The sequence below is a fragment of the Oncorhynchus clarkii genome, chromosome 16 (assembly GCF_045791955.1).
Source record: "Oncorhynchus clarkii lewisi isolate Uvic-CL-2024 chromosome 16, UVic_Ocla_1.0, whole genome shotgun sequence".
Taxonomy (NCBI): Eukaryota; Metazoa; Chordata; class Actinopteri; order Salmoniformes; family Salmonidae; genus Oncorhynchus; species Oncorhynchus clarkii.
Window position 1 is genome coordinate 67,911,870 of NC_092162.1, and position 18,530 is coordinate 67,930,399.

Here is an 18,530-nt window from a genome sequence, read left to right on the forward strand (position 1 = left end):
GCGTCTGGGTAGGGCAGCGTCTGGGTAGGGCAGCGTCTGGTTGGGCAGCGTCTGGGTAGGGCAGCGTCTGGGTAGGGCAGCGTCTGGGTAGGGCAGCGTCTGGGTAGGACAGCGTCTGGGTAGGGCAGCGTGTGGGTAGGGAGGCATCTGGGTAGGGCAGCGTGTGGGTAGGGAAGCGTCTGGGTAGGGCAGCGTCTGGGTAGGACAGCGTCTGGTTGGGCAGCATCTGGGTAGGGCAGCGTGTGGGTAGGGAGGCATCTGGGTAGGGCAGCGTGTGGGTAGGGAAGCGTCTGGGTAGGGCAGCGTCTGGTTGGGCAGCATCTGGGTAGGGCAGCGTCTGGGTAGGGAGGCATCTGGGTAGGACAGCGTCTGGGTAGGACAGCGTGTGTGTAGGGAAGCGTCTGGGTAGGACAGCGTCTGGGTAGGACAGCGTCTGGGTAGGGAAGCATCTGGGTAGGACAGCGTGTGGGTAGGGAAGCGTCTGGGTAGGACAGCGTCTGGGTAGGACAGCGTCTGGGTAGGGAAGCGCCTGGGTAGGACAGCGTCTGGGTAGGGCAGCGTCTGGGTAGGGCAGCGTGTGGGTAGGGCAGCGTCTGGGTAGGGCAGCATCTGGGTAGGGCAGCGTCTGGGTAGGACAGCGTCTGGGTAGGACAGCGTCTGGGTAGGACAGCGTGTGGGTAGGGAAGCGTCTGGGTAGGGCAGCATCTGGGTAGGGCAGCGTGTGGGTAGGGCAGCGTCTGGGTAGGGAGGCATCTGGGTAGGACAGCGTCTGGGTAGGGAAGCGTCTGGGTAGGACAGCGTGTGGGTAGGGAAGCGTCTGGGTAGGGCAGCGTCTGGGTAGGGAAGCATCTGGGTAGGGCAGCGTGTGGGTAGGGCAGCGTCTGGGTGGGGCAGCATCTGGGTAGGGCAGCGTGTGGGTAGGGCAGCGTCTGGGTAGGGCAGCATCTGGGTAGGGCAGCATCTGGGTAGGGCAGCATCTGGGTAGGGAAGCGTCTGGGTAGGGAAGCATCTGGGTAGGGCAGCGTGTGGGTAGGGAAGCATCTGGGTAGGGCAGCGTGTGGGTAGGGAAGTGTCTTGGTAGGGAAGCGTCTTGGTAGGGAAGCGTCTGGGTAGGGCAGCGTCTGGGTAGGGAAGCATGTGGTTAGGAATTCACTCAAATGGCTTCCCTGTAAACCGGTTTCATCCGGATTCGGTTGTGCTGTAACACACGGTCCAATGTAGACAAGCCCACCTGGTGAATGCTATTGAATATTGTATTGTCTGCAATTATGTGGTTCTGGATTTCTCCTAGTCTAATGGTGTTGTTTGCCACCACCATGTTCACACTAGCGGTCTCCTGCTCTGGTGTGAACGGAGTCTTCCACCACGGCCTGGTCATCTCTCAGTTCTGCAGAAGATCCATAAATATGATATTATTGGTTACAGTAAGCTAAAATAATCTATTTTCTTTCAATATGAGATGACATTACTGTAACGTTGGCCAACAATCACTGAGTAAAATAGGCCTACTGATATGTCGGACTACAGTAAACATACCATACATAAAGAGCATAGTGTAGATGGTGGATAACTTACTGCTTGTCATTTCTGAATGTACAGATGATAGATGTAACCGTGTAGCGGCTCAGGTTGAACTCTCTGCCCAGCCTCCCTCATACTCAATCCACGGTTGAGCACATGGTCAACCAATGTGACCCTGATCTCATCTGAGACAACTGTCCTTCCTCGTCCTCATCCTCCTCTTCCTCTCACTCCTTCACCTATAGCTCTTGCTTCACCATTGACTTCCATTTTCCTCCAGAACAGGAGAGCTCATCTGTGGAAAAGCACTGACTTCTAATGAACAATTCAACAACTAGTGTTTACACCTGTGAGGAGTGGGTGTTGCCAATTGGTGCATAGAGCTTGGCATTGTGATTGGCGTAGCTTTCCAAAGGGACTAAAGATATTTTTAATTGTGAATGTTGTGCCTAATGTAGAGAACTGTGTGTAGTGTTTTGCAAAAAAATGTGATATAGAGTTGAAAACTGAGTGTAAAGCAGGAATCATGCAGACTTGGGGTTTAGGGATTTGGTACATGAGTTTCAGGTTTCGGTGATTGTGTTTCAAGTTCCAATTTTAGTGTGCAAAACAAACAAAAAAAAACGAATCAGATCTATAGTTTGCCCATAACATGACCCATAATTCAGCTGATGATTTGCTCCCCTGAGCAGAGCTCTCACAAAATAAACATTGTGATAATAATGTGAGTGAGCGCTCCACATGAGAGAGATGATGGGAGTTATACAACAGGCTGATTGAGGGATCACCACTCTTTGCAATATGGCCCGAGCTTTTACTGTGAAGCTGTGGTAAACAACGACCCGCGCTGTGAATGCACACTCAAACGCCCCAGACCAGGAAGGAACGTTGGACGTTGACTTTGAGAATAATGTGTCATTAGCTTAGTGCTAACGCAGGGTTGAGGTCCTGGGCTAGCGCTGCATAATTTATTAAATTCCATGCCAGTGATTATTTCAGATTGAAATTGATGTGAACCCTTATTGTTCTGCGCTGTTAAACTGTGCCGAGTGAGTAATGGCGCTGCAGTGGAGAAGGGGGAGGAGTAGAGTGGACAGGATAGCGGGAGACAGAGACGGACAGACAGAGAGAGAGATAGAGGGAGAAACAGAGAGAGAGAGAGAGAGAGAGAGAGAGAGAGAGAGAGAGAGAGAGAGAGAGAGAGAGGGAGAAACAAAGAGAGAGAGAGATAGAGGGAGAAATAGAGAGAGATATAGGGAGAAACAGAGAGAGAAAGAGAGAGAGATAGAGGGAGAAATAGAGAGAGATATAGGGAGAAACAGAGAGAGAAAGAGAGAGAGATAGAGGGAGAAACAGAGAGAGAGAGAGAGAGAGAGAGAGAGAGGGAGGGAGAAACAAAGAGAGAGAGAGATAGAGGGAGAAATAGAGAGAGATATAAGGAGAAACAGAGAGAGAAAGAGAGAGAGAGAGAGGGAGAAACAGAGAGAGAGAGAGAGAGAGGGAGAAACAGAGAGAGAGAGAGATTGAGGGGGAGAAACAGAGAGAGAGAGAGAGAGAGAGGGAGAAAACAGAGAGAGAAAGAGATTGAGGGGGAGAAACAGAGAGAGAGAGAGAGAGAGTGAGGGAGAAAACAGAGAGAGAGAGATTGAGGGAGAAACAGAGAGAGAGAGAGAGAGGGGGAGAAACAGAGAGAGAGAGAGAGAGAGAAAGAGAGGGAGAAACATAGAGAGAGAGATAGAGGGAGAAACATAGAGAGGGAGAGAGAGAGAGAGAGAGAGAGAGAGAGAGAGAGAGAGAGAGAGAGAGAGAGAGAGAGAGAGAGAGAGAGAGGGAGAAACAGAGAGAGCGAAAGAGAGAGAGAGAGAGAGAGGGAGAAACAGAGAGAGCTCACAGCCAGCAGATGGTTACGGTAGAGCAGCCAGGACACAGCTAGCTAGCTAACATCACTGTGATTGTGGAACTCCTCAAAGGCTTTGGGAATGTGGTATAGACCCCTTATGTAATGTTTTTCTGTTAGTTTTGCTGGGTGGTTAATTAACGTGTGACGGTTTGTTAGTTATTTTCAGTGTGAGTGTTATTAAATTGTTTGTCTGGGTGACAGAACAAGATAGGTGTGTGTTTGAGTAAATGTCTGGGTGTGTGAATGACTGGGTGTCTGGGTGTGTGAATGACTGGGTGTCTGGGTGTGTGAATGACTGGGTGTCTGGGCGTGTGAATGACTGGGTGTCTGGGTGGGTGAATGACTGGGTGTCTGGGTGGGTGAATGACTGGGTGTCTGGGTGGGTGAATGACTGGGTGTTTGGGTGTGTGAATGACTGGGTGTCTGGGTGGGTGAATGACTGGGTGTCTGGGTGGGTGAATGACTGGGTGTCTGGGTGTGTGAATGACTGGGTGTCTGGGTGTGTGAATGACTGGGTGTCTGGGTGGGTGAATGACTGGGTGTCTGGGTGTGTGAATGACTGGGTGTCTGGGTGTGTGAATGACTGGGTGTCTGGGTGGGTGAATGACTGGGTGTCTGGGTGGGTGAATGACTGGGTGTCTGGGTGTGTGAATGACTGGGTGTCTGGGTGTGTGAATGACTGGGTGTCTGGGTGGATGAATGACTGGGTGTCTTGGTGGGTGAATGACTGGGTGTCTGGGTGTGTGAATGACTGGGTGTCTGGGTGTGTGAATGACTGGGTGTCTGGGTGGGTGAATGACTGGGTGTTTGGGTGTGTGAATGACTGGGTGTCTGGGTGGGTGAATGACTGGGTGTCTGGGTGGGTGAATGACTGGGTGTCTGGGTGGGTGAATGACTGGGTGTCTGGGTGTGTGAATGTTAAATCAAAATCAAATCAAATGTTATTGGTCACATCCATATATTTAGCGGATGTGTTTGCGGGTGTAGCAAAATGATAATGTTCCTAGATCCAGCTGTGCAGTAATTCTAACAATTCACAACAATACACACAAATGTACAGTAAAATAATGGAATTTAAAAATATGTAAATATTAGGATGAGCAATGTCGGTGTCATTGACTAATTTAGTCAATTAGAATACAGTATTTACATATGAAATCTGTAAAGCAGTATGTAAACATTAACAGTTTGTTCAATTGCTAACGAGCATCAGTCAATACTGAATCCACTTTTTCAAAATTCTTCACACAGTCTGCATTACCCAACATGCATCTTGACCAAACAGTTAATCTCACCTCCAAAACTCACTCAAACCACCATAACACTTCATATATGTCTCAAAATAAGCTTGTTGGACCAGAACACTGGCAACAATTCTCGCTCAGAAAGCATAACATTGTCACTCATACACACCGACCTAAAAAACACTAACAGGGAGCATTACATAAATTAACTTTTCTCTTTGAGGTTTGAATGATTTTTCACATGAATCAGTATTTCATTATAGAATAAGAATAACATATTTTCACTTTATTGACTGTACTGAAGTATATGTAACAAGAATGAATCAGAAATGCAGCAGTTTGCTTCAATAGCCTTGATTTTTTTTCTATATCTTTGCATATAGTAGTTTACTTGTGAAAAATAAAAAGTTGAAACAAAAAAACGAATTCCTGAAATTCCTGGACTGCAATAATAACTACAAAAGGTATAGTATAATCACTCATACTGTCCAGTACTGTGAGGGTTCTAGTTCTCATCAACATGTCTAGTATAATCACTCATACTGTACAGTACTGTGAGGGTTCTAGTTCTCATCAACATGTCTAGTATAATCACTCATACTGTCCACTACTGTGAGGGTTCTAGTTCTCATCAACATGTATAGTATAATCACTCATACTGTCCAGTACTGTGAGGGTTCTAGTTCTCATCAACATGTATAGTATAATCACTCATACTTTAGAGCACTGTGAGGGTTCTAGTTCTCATCAATATGTATAGTATAATCACTCATACTGTCCAGTACTGTGAGGGTTCTAGTTCTCATCAACATGTCTAGTATAATCACTCATACTGTACGGTACTGTGAGGGTTCTAGTTCTCATCAACATGTCTAGTATAATCACTCATACTGTCCAGTACTGTGAGGGTTCTAGTTCTCATCAACATGTATAGTATAATCACTCATACTGTCCAGTACTGTGAGGGTTCTAGTTCTCATCAACATGTATAGTATAATCACTCATACTGTCCACTACTGTGAGGGTTCTAGTTCTCATCAACATGTCTAGTATAATCACTCATACTGTCCAGTACTGTGAGGGTTCTAGTTCTCATCAACATGTATAGTATAATCACTCATACTGTCCAGTACTGTGAGGGTTCTAGTTCTCATCAACATGTCTAGTATAATCACTCATACTGTCCAGTACTGTGAGGGTTCTAGTTCTCATCAACATGTCTAGTATAATCACTCATACTGTCCAGTACTGTGAGGGTTCTAGTTCTCATCAACATGTATAGTATAATCACTCATACTGTCCAGTAATGTGAGGGTTCTAGTTCTCATCAACATGTATAGTATAATCACTCATACTGTCCAGTACTGTGAGGGTTCTAGTTCTCATCAACATGTATAGTATAATCACTCATACTGTCCAGTACTGTGAGGGTTCTAGTTCTCATCAACATGTGTAGTATAATCACTCATACTGTCCAGTACTGTGAGGGTTCTAGTTCTCATCAACATGTCTAGTATAATCACTCATACTGTCCAGTACTGTGAGGGTTCTAGTTCTCATCAACATGTCTAGTATAATCACTCATACTGTACGGTACTGTGAGGGTTCTAGTTCTCATCAACATGTATAGTATAATCACTCATACTGTCCAGTACTGTGAGGGTTCTAGTTCTCATCAACATGTATAGTATAATCACTCATACTGTACGGTACTGTGAGGGTTCTAGTTCTCATCAACATGTCTAGTATAATCACTCATACTGTCCAGTACTGTGAGGGTTCTAGTTCTCATCAACATGTCTAGTATAATCACTCATACTGTCCAGTACTGTGAGGGTTCTAGTTCTCATCAACATGTATAGTATAATCACTCATACTGTCCAGTAATGTGAGGGTTCTAGTTCTCATCAACATGTCTAGTATAATCACTCATACTGTACAGTACTGTGAGGGTTCTAGTTCTCATCAACATGTCTAGTATAATCACTCATACTGTCCAGTACTGTGAGGGTTCTAGTTCTCATCAACATGTCTAGTATAATCACTCATACTGTACAGTACTGTGAGGGTTCTAGTTCTCATCAACATGTCTAGTATAATCACTCATACTGTCCAGTACTGTGAGGGTTCTAGTTCTCATCAACATGTATAGTATAATCACTCATACTGTCCAGTACTGTGAGGGTTCTAGTTCTCATCAACATGTATAGTATAATCACTCATACTGTCCGCTACTGTGAGGGTTCTAGTTCTCATCAACATGTATAGTATAATCACTCATACTGTCCAGTACTGTGAGGGTTCTAGTTCTCATCAACATGTCTAGTATAATCACTCATACTGTACGGTACTGTGAGGGTTCTAGTTCTCATCAACATGTCTAGTATAATCACTCATACTGTCCAGTACTGTGAGGGTTCTAGTTCTCATCAACATGTATAGTATAATCACTCATACTGTCCAGTACTGTGAGGGTTCTAGTTCTCATCAACATGTATAGTATAATCACTCATACTGTCCACTACTGTGAGGGTTCTAGTTCTCATCAACATGTCTAGTATAATCACTCATACTGTCCAGTACTGTGAGGGTTCTAGTTCTCATCAACATGTATAGTATAATCACTCATACTGTCCAGTACTGTGAGGGTTCTAGTTCTCATCAACATGTCTAGTATAATCACTCATACTGTCCAGTACTGTGAGGGTTCTAGTTCTCATCAACATGTCTAGTATAATCACTCATACTGTCCAGTACTGTGAGGGTTCTAGTTCTCATCAACATGTATAGTATAATCACTCATACTGTCCAGTAATGTGAGGGTTCTAGTTCTCATCAACATGTATAGTATAATCACTCATACTGTCCAGTACTGTGAGGGTTCTAGTTCTCATCAACATGTATAGTATAATCACTCATACTGTCCAGTACTGTGAGGGTTCTAGTTCTCATCAACATGTGTAGTATAATCACTCATACTGTCCAGTACTGTGAGGGTTCTAGTTCTCATCAACATGTCTAGTATAATCACTTATACTGTCCAGTACTGTGAGAGTTCTAATTCTCATCAACATGTCTAGTATAATCACTCATACTGTACGGTACTGTGAGGGTTCTAGTTCTCATCAACATGTATAGTATAATCACTCATACTGTCCAGTACTGTGAGGGTTCTAGTTCTCATCAACATGTATAGTATAATCACTCATACTGTACGGTACTGTGAGGGTTCTAGTTCTCATCAACATGTCTAGTATAATCACTCATACTGTACAGTACTGTGAGGGTTCTAGTTCTCATCAACATGTCTAGTATAATCACTCATACTGTCCAGTACTGTGAGGGTTCTAGTTCTCATCAACATGTCTAGTATAATCACTCATACTGTACAGTACTGTGAGGGTTCTAGTTCTCATCAACATGTCTAGTATAATCACTCATACTGTCCAGTACTGTGAGGGTTCTAGTTCTCATCAACATGTATAGTATAATCACTCATACTGTCCGCTACTGTGAGGGTTCTAGTTCTCATCAACATGTATAGTATAATCACTCATACTTTAGAGCACTGTGAGGGTTCTAGTTCTCATCAACATGTATAGTATAATCACTCATACTGTCCAGTACTGTGAGGGTTCTAGTTCTCATCAACATGTATAGTATAATCACTCATACTGTCCAGTACTGTGAGGGTTCTAGTTCTCATCAACATGTATAGTATAATCGCTCATACTGTACAGTACTGTGAGGGTTCTAGTTCTCATCAACATGTATAGTATAATCACTCATACTGTCCAGTACTGTGAGGGTTCTAGTTCTCATCAACATGTATAGTATAATCACTCATACTGTACGGTACTGTGAGGGTTCTAGTTCTCATCAACATGTCTAGTATAATCACTCATACTGTCCAGTACTGTGAGGGTTCTAGTTCTCATCAACATGTCTAGTATAATCACTCATACTGTACAGTACTGTGAGGGTTCTAGTTCTCATCAACATGTCTAGTATAATCACTCATACTGTCCAGTACTGTGAGGGTTCTAGTTCTCATCAACATGTATAATATAATCACTCGTACTGTCCAGTACTGTGAGGGTTATAGTTCTCATCAACATGTATAGTATAATCACTCATACTTTAGAGCACTGTGAGGGTTCTAGTTCTCATCAACATGTCTAGTATAATCACTCATACTGTCCAGTACTGTGAGGGTTCTAGTTCTCATCAACATGTCTAGTATAATCACTCATACTGTACAGTACTGTGAGGGTTCTAGTTCTCATCAACATGTCTAGTATAATCACTCATACTGTCCAGTACTGTGAGGGTTCTAGTTCTCATCAACATGTCTAGTATAATCACTCATACTGTACAGTGCTGTGAGGGTTCTAGTTCTCATCAACATGTCTAGTATAATCACTCATACTGTCCAGTACTGTGAGGGTTCTAGTTCTCATCAACATGTATAGTATAATCACTCATACTGTCCAGTACTGTGAGGGTTCTAGTTCTCATCAACATGTATAGTATAATCACTCATACTGTCCGCTACTGTGAGGGTTCTAGTTCTCATCAACATGTATAGTATAATCACTCATACTTTAGAGCACTGTGAGGGTTCTAGTTCTCATCAACATGTATAGTATAATCACTCATACTGTCCAGTACTGTGAGGGTTCTAGTTCTCATCAACATGTCTAGTATAATCACTCATACTGTCCAGTACTGTGAGGGTTCTAGTTCTCATCAACATGTATAGTATAATCACTCATACTGTCCAGTACTGTGAGGGTTCTAGTTCTCATCAACATGTCTAGTATAATCACTCATACTGTCCAGTACTGTGAGGGTTCTAGTTCTCATCAACATGTATAGTATAATCACTCATACTGTACGGTACTGTGAGGGTTCTAGTTCTCATCAACATGTATAATATAATCACTCGTACTGTCCAGTACTGTGAGGGTTATAGTTCTCATCAACATGTATAGTATAATCACTCATACTTTAGAGCACTGTGAGGGTTCTAGTTCTCATCAACATGTCTAGTATAATCACTCATACTGTACAGTACTGTGAGGGTTCTAGTTCTCATCAACATGTATAATATAATCACTCATACTGTCCAGTACTGTGAGGGTTCTAGTTCTCATCAACATGTATAGTATAATCACTCATACTGTAGAGCACTGTGAGGGTTCTAGTTCTCATCAACATGTATAATATAATCACTCATACTGTCCAGTACTGTGAGGGTTCTAGTTCTCATCAACATGTATAGTATAATCACTCATACTGTCCAGTACTGTGAGGGTTCTAGTTCTCATCAACATGTATAGTATAATCACTCATACTGTACGGTACTGTGAGGGTTCTAGTTCTCATCAACATGTCTAGTATAATCACTCATACTGTCCAGTACTGTGAGGGTTCTAGTTCTCATCAACATGTCTAGTATAATCACTCATACTGTACAGTACTGTGAGGGTTCTAGTTCTCATCAACATGTCTAGTATAATCACTCATACTGTCCAGTACTGTGAGGGTTCTAGTTCTCATCAACATGTATAATATAATCACTCGTACTGTCCAGTACTGTGAGGGTTATAGTTCTCATCAACATGTATAGTATAATCACTCATACTTTAGAGCACTGTGAGGGTTCTAGTTCTCATCAACATGTCTAGTATAATCACTCATACTGTCCAGTACTGTGAGGGTTCTAGTTCTCATCAACATGTCTAGTATAATCACTCATACTGTACAGTACTGTGAGGGTTCTAGTTCTCATCAACATGTCTAGTATAATCACTCATACTGTCCAGTACTGTGAGGGTTCTAGTTCTCATCAACATGTCTAGTATAATCACTCATACTGTACAGTACTGTGAGGGTTCTAGTTCTCATCAACATGTCTAGTATAATCACTCATACTGTCCAGTACTGTGAGGGTTCTAGTTCTCATCAACATGTATAGTATAATCACTCATACTGTCCAGTACTGTGAGGGTTCTAGTTCTCATCAACATGTATAGTATAATCACTCATACTGTCCGCTACTGTGAGGGTTCTAGTTCTCATCAACATGTATAGTATAATCACTCATACTTTAGAGCACTGTGAGGGTTCTAGTTCTCATCAACATGTATAGTATAATCACTCATACTGTCCAGTACTGTGAGGGTTCTAGTTCTCATCAACATGTCTAGTATAATCACTCATACTGTCCAGTACTGTGAGGGTTCTAGTTCTCATCAACATGTATAGTATAATCACTCATACTGTCCAGTACTGTGAGGGTTCTAGTTCTCATCAACATGTATAGTATAATCATTCATACTGTCCAGTACTGTGAGGGTTCTAGTTCTCATCAACATGTATAGTATAATCACTCATACTGTCCAGTACTGTGAGGGTTCTAGTTCTCATCAACATGTATAGTATAATCACTCATACTGTCCACTACTGTGAGGGTTCTAGTTCTCATCAACATGTCTAGTATAATCACTCATACTGTCCAGTACTGTGAGGGTTCTAGTTCTCATCAACATGTATAGTATAATCAATCATACTGTCCAGTACTGTGAGGGTTCTAGTTCTCATCAACATGTCTAGTATAATCACTCATACTGTCCAGTACTGTGAGGGTTCTAGTTCTCATCAACATGTCTAGTATAATCACTCATACTGTCCAGTACTGTGAGGGTTCTAGTTCTCATCAACATGTATAGTATAATCACTCATACTGTCCAGTAATGTGAGGGTTCTAGTTCTCATCAACATGTATAGTATAATCACTCATACTGTCCAGTACTGTGAGGGTTCTAGTTCTCATCAACATGTATAGTATAATCACTCATACTGTCCAGTACTGTGAGGGTTCTAGTTCTCATCAACATGTGTAGTATAATCACTCATACTGTCCAGTACTGTGAGGGTTCTAGTTCTCATCAACATGTCTAGTATAATCACTCATACTGTCCAGTACTGTGAGGGTTCTAGTTCTCATCAACATGTCTAGTATAATCACTCATACTGTACGGTACTGTGAGGGTTCTAGTTCTCATCAACATGTATAGTATAATCACTCATACTGTCCAGTACTGTGAGGGTTCTAGTTCTCATCAACATGTATAGTATAATCACTCATACTGTACGGTACTGTGAGGGTTCTAGTTCTCATCAACATGTCTAGTATAATCACTCATACTGTCCAGTACTGTGAGGGTTCTAGTTCTCATCAACATGTCTAGTATAATCACTCATACTTTACAGTACTGTGAGGGTTCTAGTTCTCATCAACATGTCTAGTATAATCACTCATACTGTCCAGTACTGTGAGGGTTCTAGTTCTCATCAACATGTATAATATAATCACTCGTACTGTCCAGTACTGTGAGGGTTATAGTTCTCATCAACATGTATAGTATAATCACTCATACTTTAGAGCACTGTGAGGGTTCTAGTTCTCATCAACATGTCTAGTATAATCACTCATACTGTCCAGTACTGTGAGGGTTCTAGTTCTCATCAACATGTCTAGTATAATCACTCATACTGTACAGTACTGTGAGGGTTCTAGTTCTCATCAACATGTCTAGTATAATCACTCATACTGTCCAGTACTGTGAGGGTTCTAGTTCTCATCAACATGTCTAGTATAATCACTCATACTGTACAGTACTGTGAGGGTTCTAGTTCTCATCAACATGTCTAGTATAATCACTCATACTGTCCAGTACTGTGAGGGTTCTAGTTCTCATCAACATGTATAGTATAATCACTCATACTGTCCAGTACTGTGAGGGTTCTAGTTCTCATCAACATGTATAGTATAATAACTCATACTGTCCGCTACTGTGAGGGTTCTAGTTCTCATCAACATGTATAGTATAATCACTCATACTTTAGAGCACTGTGAGGGTTCTAGTTCTCATCAACATGTATAGTATAATCACTCATACTGTCCAGTACTGTGAGGGTTCTAGTTCTCATCAACATGTCTAGTATAATCACTCATACTGTCCAGTACTGTGAGGGTTCTAGTTCTCATCAACATGTATAGTATAATCACTCATACTGTCCAGTACTGTGAGGGTTCTAGTTCTCATCAACATGTATAGTATAATCATTCATACTGTCCAGTACTGTGAGGGTTCTAGTTCTCATCAACATGTATAGTATAATCACTCATACTGTCCAGTACTGTGAGGGTTCTAGTTCTCATCAACATGTATAGTATAATCACTCATACTGTCCACTACTGTGAGGGTTCTAGTTCTCATCAACATGTCTAGTATAATCACTCATACTGTCCAGTACTGTGAGGGTTCTAGTTCTCATCAACATGTATAGTATAATCAATCATACTGTCCAGTACTGTGAGGGTTCTAGTTCTCATCAACATGTCTAGTATAATCACTCATACTGTCCAGTACTGTGAGGGTTCTAGTTCTCATCAACATGTCTAGTATAATCACTCATACTGTCCAGTACTGTGAGGGTTCTAGTTCTCATCAACATGTATAGTATAATCACTCATACTGTCCAGTAATGTGAGGGTTCTAGTTCTCATCAACATGTATAGTATAATCACTCATACTGTCCAGTACTGTGAGGGTTCTAGTTCTCATCAACATGTATAGTATAATCACTCATACTGTCCAGTACTGTGAGGGTTCTAGTTCTCATCAACATGTGTAGTATAATCACTCATACTGTCCAGTACTGTGAGGGTTCTAGTTCTCATCAACATGTCTAGTATAATCACTCATACTGTCCAGTACTGTGAGGGTTCTAGTTCTCATCAACATGTCTAGTATAATCACTCATACTGTACGGTACTGTGAGGGTTCTAGTTCTCATCAACATGTATAGTATAATCACTCATACTGTCCAGTACTGTGAGGGTTCTAGTTCTCATCAACATGTATAGTATAATCACTCATACTGTACGGTACTGTGAGGGTTCTAGTTCTCATCAACATGTCTAGTATAATCACTCATACTGTACAGTACTGTGAGGGTTCTAGTTCTCATCAACATGTCTAGTATAATCACTCATACTGTACAGTACTGTGAGGGTTCTAGTTCTCATCAACATGTCTAGTATAATCACTCATACTGTCCAGTACTGTGAGGGTTCTAGTTCTCATCAACATGTCTAGTATAATCACTCATACTGTACAGTACTGTGAGGGTTCTAGTTCTCATCAACATGTCTAGTATAATCACTCATACTGTCCAGTACTGTGAGGGTTCTAGTTCTCATCAACATGTATAGTATAATCACTCATACTGTCCAGTACTGTGAGGGTTCTAGTTCTCATCAACATGTATAGTATAATCACTCATACTGTCCGCTACTGTGAGGGTTCTAGTTCTCATCAACATGTATAGTATAATCACTCATACTTTAGAGCACTGTGAGGGTTCTAGTTCTCATCAACATGTATAGTATAATCACTCATACTGTCCAGTACTGTGAGGGTTCTAGTTCTCATCAACATGTATAGTATAATCACTCATACTGTCCAGTACTGTGAGGGTTCTAGTTCTCATCAACATGTATAGTGTAATCACTCATACTGTCCAGTACTGTGAGGGTTCTAGTTCTCATCAACATGTATAGTATAATCACTCATACTGTACGGTACTGTGAGGGTTCTAGTTCTCATCAACATGTGTAGTATAATCACTCATACTGTCCAGTACTGTGAGGGTTCTAGTTCTCATCAACATGTCTAGTATAATCACTCATACTGTACAGTACTGTGAGGGTTCTAGTTCTCATCAACATGTCTAGTATAATCACTCATACTGTCCAGTACTGTGAGGGTTCTAGTTCTCATCAACATGTATAATATAATCACTCGTACTGTCCAGTACTGTGAGGGTTATAGTTCTCATCAACATGTATAGTATAATCACTCATACTTTAGAGCACTGTGAGGGTTCTAGTTCTCATCAACATGTCTAGTATAATCACTCATACTGTACAGTACTGTGAGGGTTCTAGTTCTCATCAACATGTATAATATAATCACTCATACTGTCCAGTACTGTGAGGGTTCTAGTTCTCATCAACATGTATAGTATAATCACTCATACTGTAGAGCACTGTGAGGGTTCTAGTTCTCATCAACATGTATAATATAATCACTCATACTGTCCAGTACTGTGAGGGTTCTAGTTCTCATCAACACGTATAGTATAATCACTCATACTGTCCAGTACTGTGAGGGTTCTAGTTCTCATCAACATGTCTAGTATAATCACTCATACTGTCCAGTACTGTGAGGGTTCTAGTTCTCATCAACATGTCTAGTATAATCACTCATACTGTCCAGTACTGTGAGGGTTCTAGTTCTCATCAACATGTATAGTATAATCACTCATACTGTCCAGTACTGTGAGGGTTCTAGTTCTCATCAACATGTATAGTATAATCACTCATACTGTCCAGTACTGTGAGGGTTCTAGTTCTCATCAACATGTATAGTATAATCACTCATACTGTCCAGTACTGTGAGGGTTCTAGTTCTCATCAACATGTATAGTATAATCACTCATACTGTACAGTACTGTGAGGGTTCTAGTTCTCATCAACATGCATAGTATAATCACTCATACTGTCCAGTACTGTGAGGGTTCTAGTTCTCATCAACATGTATAGTATAATCACTCATACTGTACGGTACTGTGAGGGTTCTAGTTCTCATCAACATGTGTAGTATAATCACTCATACTGTCCAGTACTGTGAGGGTTCTAGTTCTCATCAACATGTCTAGTATAATCACTCATACTGTACAGTACTGTGAGGGTTCTAGTTCTCATCAACATGTCTAGTATAATCACTCATACTGTCCAGTACTGTGAGGGTTCTAGTTCTCATCAACATGTATAATATAATCACTCGTACTGTCCAGTACTGTGAGGGTTATAGTTCTCATCAACATGTATAGTATAATCACTCATACTTTAGAGCACTGTGAGGGTTCTAGTTCTCATCAACATGTCTAGTATAATCACTCATACTGTACAGTACTGTGAGGGTTCTAGTTCTCATCAACATGTATAATATAATCACTCATACTGTCCAGTACTGTGAGGGTTCTAGTTCTCATCAACATGTATAGTATAATCACTCATACTGTCCAGTACTGTGAGGGTTCTAGTTCTCATCAACATGTATAGTATAATCACTCATACTGTATGGTACTGTGAGGGTTCTAGTTCTCATCAACATGTCTAGTATAATCACTCATACTGTCCAGTACTGTGAGGGTTCTAGTTCTCATCAACATGTCTAGTATAATCACTCATACTGTACAGTACTGTGAGGGTTCTAGTTCTCATCAACATGTCTAGTATAATCACTCATACTGTCCAGTACTGTGAGGGTTCTAGTTCTCATCAACATGTATAATATAATCACTCGTACTGTCCAGTACTGTGAGGGTTATAGTTCTCATCAACATGTATAGTATAATCACTCATACTTTAGAGCACTGTGAGGGTTCTAGTTCTCATCAACATGTCTAGTATAATCACTCATACTGTCCAGTACTGTGAGGGTTCTAGTTCTCATCAACATGTCTAGTATAATCACTCATACTGTACAGTACTGTGAGGGTTCTAGTTCTCATCAACATGTCTAGTATAATCACTCATACTGTCCAGTACTGTGAGGGTTCTAGTTCTCATCAACATGTCTAGTATAATCACTCATACTGTACAGTACTGTGAGGGTTCTAGTTCTCATCAACATGTCTAGTATAATCACTCATACTGTCCAGTACTGTGAGGGTTCTAGTTCTCATCAACATGTATAGTATAATCACTCATACTGTCCAGTACTGTGAGGGTTCTAGTTCTCATCAACATGTATAGTATAATCACTCATACTGTCCGCTACTGTGAGGGTTCTAGTTCTCATCAACATGTATAGTATAATCACTCATACTTTAGAGCACTGTGAGGGTTCTAGTTCTCATCAACATGTATAGTATAATCACTCATACTGTCCAGTACTGTGAGGGTTCTAGTTCTCATCAACATGTCTAGTATAATCACTCATACTGTCCAGTACTGTGAGGGTTCTAGTTCTCATCAACATGTATAGTATAATCACTCATACTGTCCAGTACTGTGAGGGTTCTAGTTCTCATCAACATGTATAGTATAATCATTCATACTGTCCAGTACTGTGAGGGTTCTAGTTCTCATCAACATGTATAGTATAATCACTCATACTGTCCAGTACTGTGAGGGTTCTAGTTCTCATCAACATGTATAGTATAATCACTCATACTGTCCACTACTGTGAGGGTTCTAGTTCTCATCAACATGTCTAGTATAATCACTCATACTGTCCAGTACTGTGAGGGTTCTAGTTCTCATCAACATGTATAGTATAATCAATCATACTGTCCAGTACTGTGAGGGTTCTAGTTCTCATCAACATGTCTAGTATAATCACTCATACTGTCCAGTACTGTGAGGGTTCTAGTTCTAATCAACATGTCTAGTATAATCACTCATACTGTCCAGTACTGTGAGGGTTCTAGTTCTCATCAACATGTATAGTATAATCACTCATACTGTCCAGTAATGTGAGGGTTCTAGTTCTCATCAACATGTATAGTATAATCACTCATACTGTCCAGTACTGTGAGGGTTCTAGTTCTCATCAACATGTATAGTATAATCACTCATACTGTCCAGTACTGTGAGGGTTCTAGTTCTCATCAACATGTGTAGTATAATCACTCATACTGTCCAGTACTGTGAGGGTTCTAGTTCTCATCAACATGTCTAGTATAATCACTCATACTGTCCGGTACTGTGAGGGTTCTAGTTCTCATCAACATGTCTAGTATAATCACTCATACTGTCCAGTACTGTGAGGGTTCTAGTTCTCATCAACATGTATAGTATAATCACTCATACTGTCCAGTACTGTGAGGGTTCTAGTTCTCATCAACATGTATAGTATAATCACTCATACTGTACGGTACTGTGAGGGTTCTAGTTCTCATCAACATGTCTAGTATAATCACTCATACTGTCCAGTACTGTGAGGGTTCTAGTTCTCATCAACATGTCTAGTATAATCACTCATACTGTACAGTACTGTGAGGGTTCTAGTTCTCATCAACATGTCTAGTATAATCACTCATACTGTCCAGTACTGTGAGGGTTCTAGTTCTCATCAACATGTCTAGTATAATCACTCATACTGTACAGTACTGTGAGGGTTCTAGTTCTCATCAACATGTCTAGTATAATCACTCATACTGTCCAGTACTGTGAGGGTTCTAGTTCTCATCAACATGTATAGTATAATCACTCATACTGTCCAGTACTGTGAGGGTTCTAGTTCTCATCAACATGTATAGTATAATCACTCATACTGTCCGCTACTGTGAGGGTTCTAGTTCTCATCAACATGTATAGTATAATCACTCATACTTTAGAGCACTGTGAGGGTTCTAGTTCTCATCAACATGTATAGTATAATCACTCATACTGTCCAGTACTGTGAGGGTTCTAGTTCTCATCAACATGTATAGTATAATCACTCATACTGTCCAGTACTGTGAGGGTTCTAGTTCTCATCAACATGTATAGTATAATCACTCATACTGTACAGTACTGTGAGGGTTCTAGTTCTCATCAACATGTATAGTATAATCACTCATACTGTCCAGTACTGTGAGGGTTCTAGTTCTCATCAACATGTATAGTATAATCACTCATACTGTACGGTACTGTGAGGGTTCTAGTTCTCATCAACATGTGTAGTATAATCACTCATACTGTCCAGTACTGTGAGGGTTCTAGTTCTCATCAACATGTC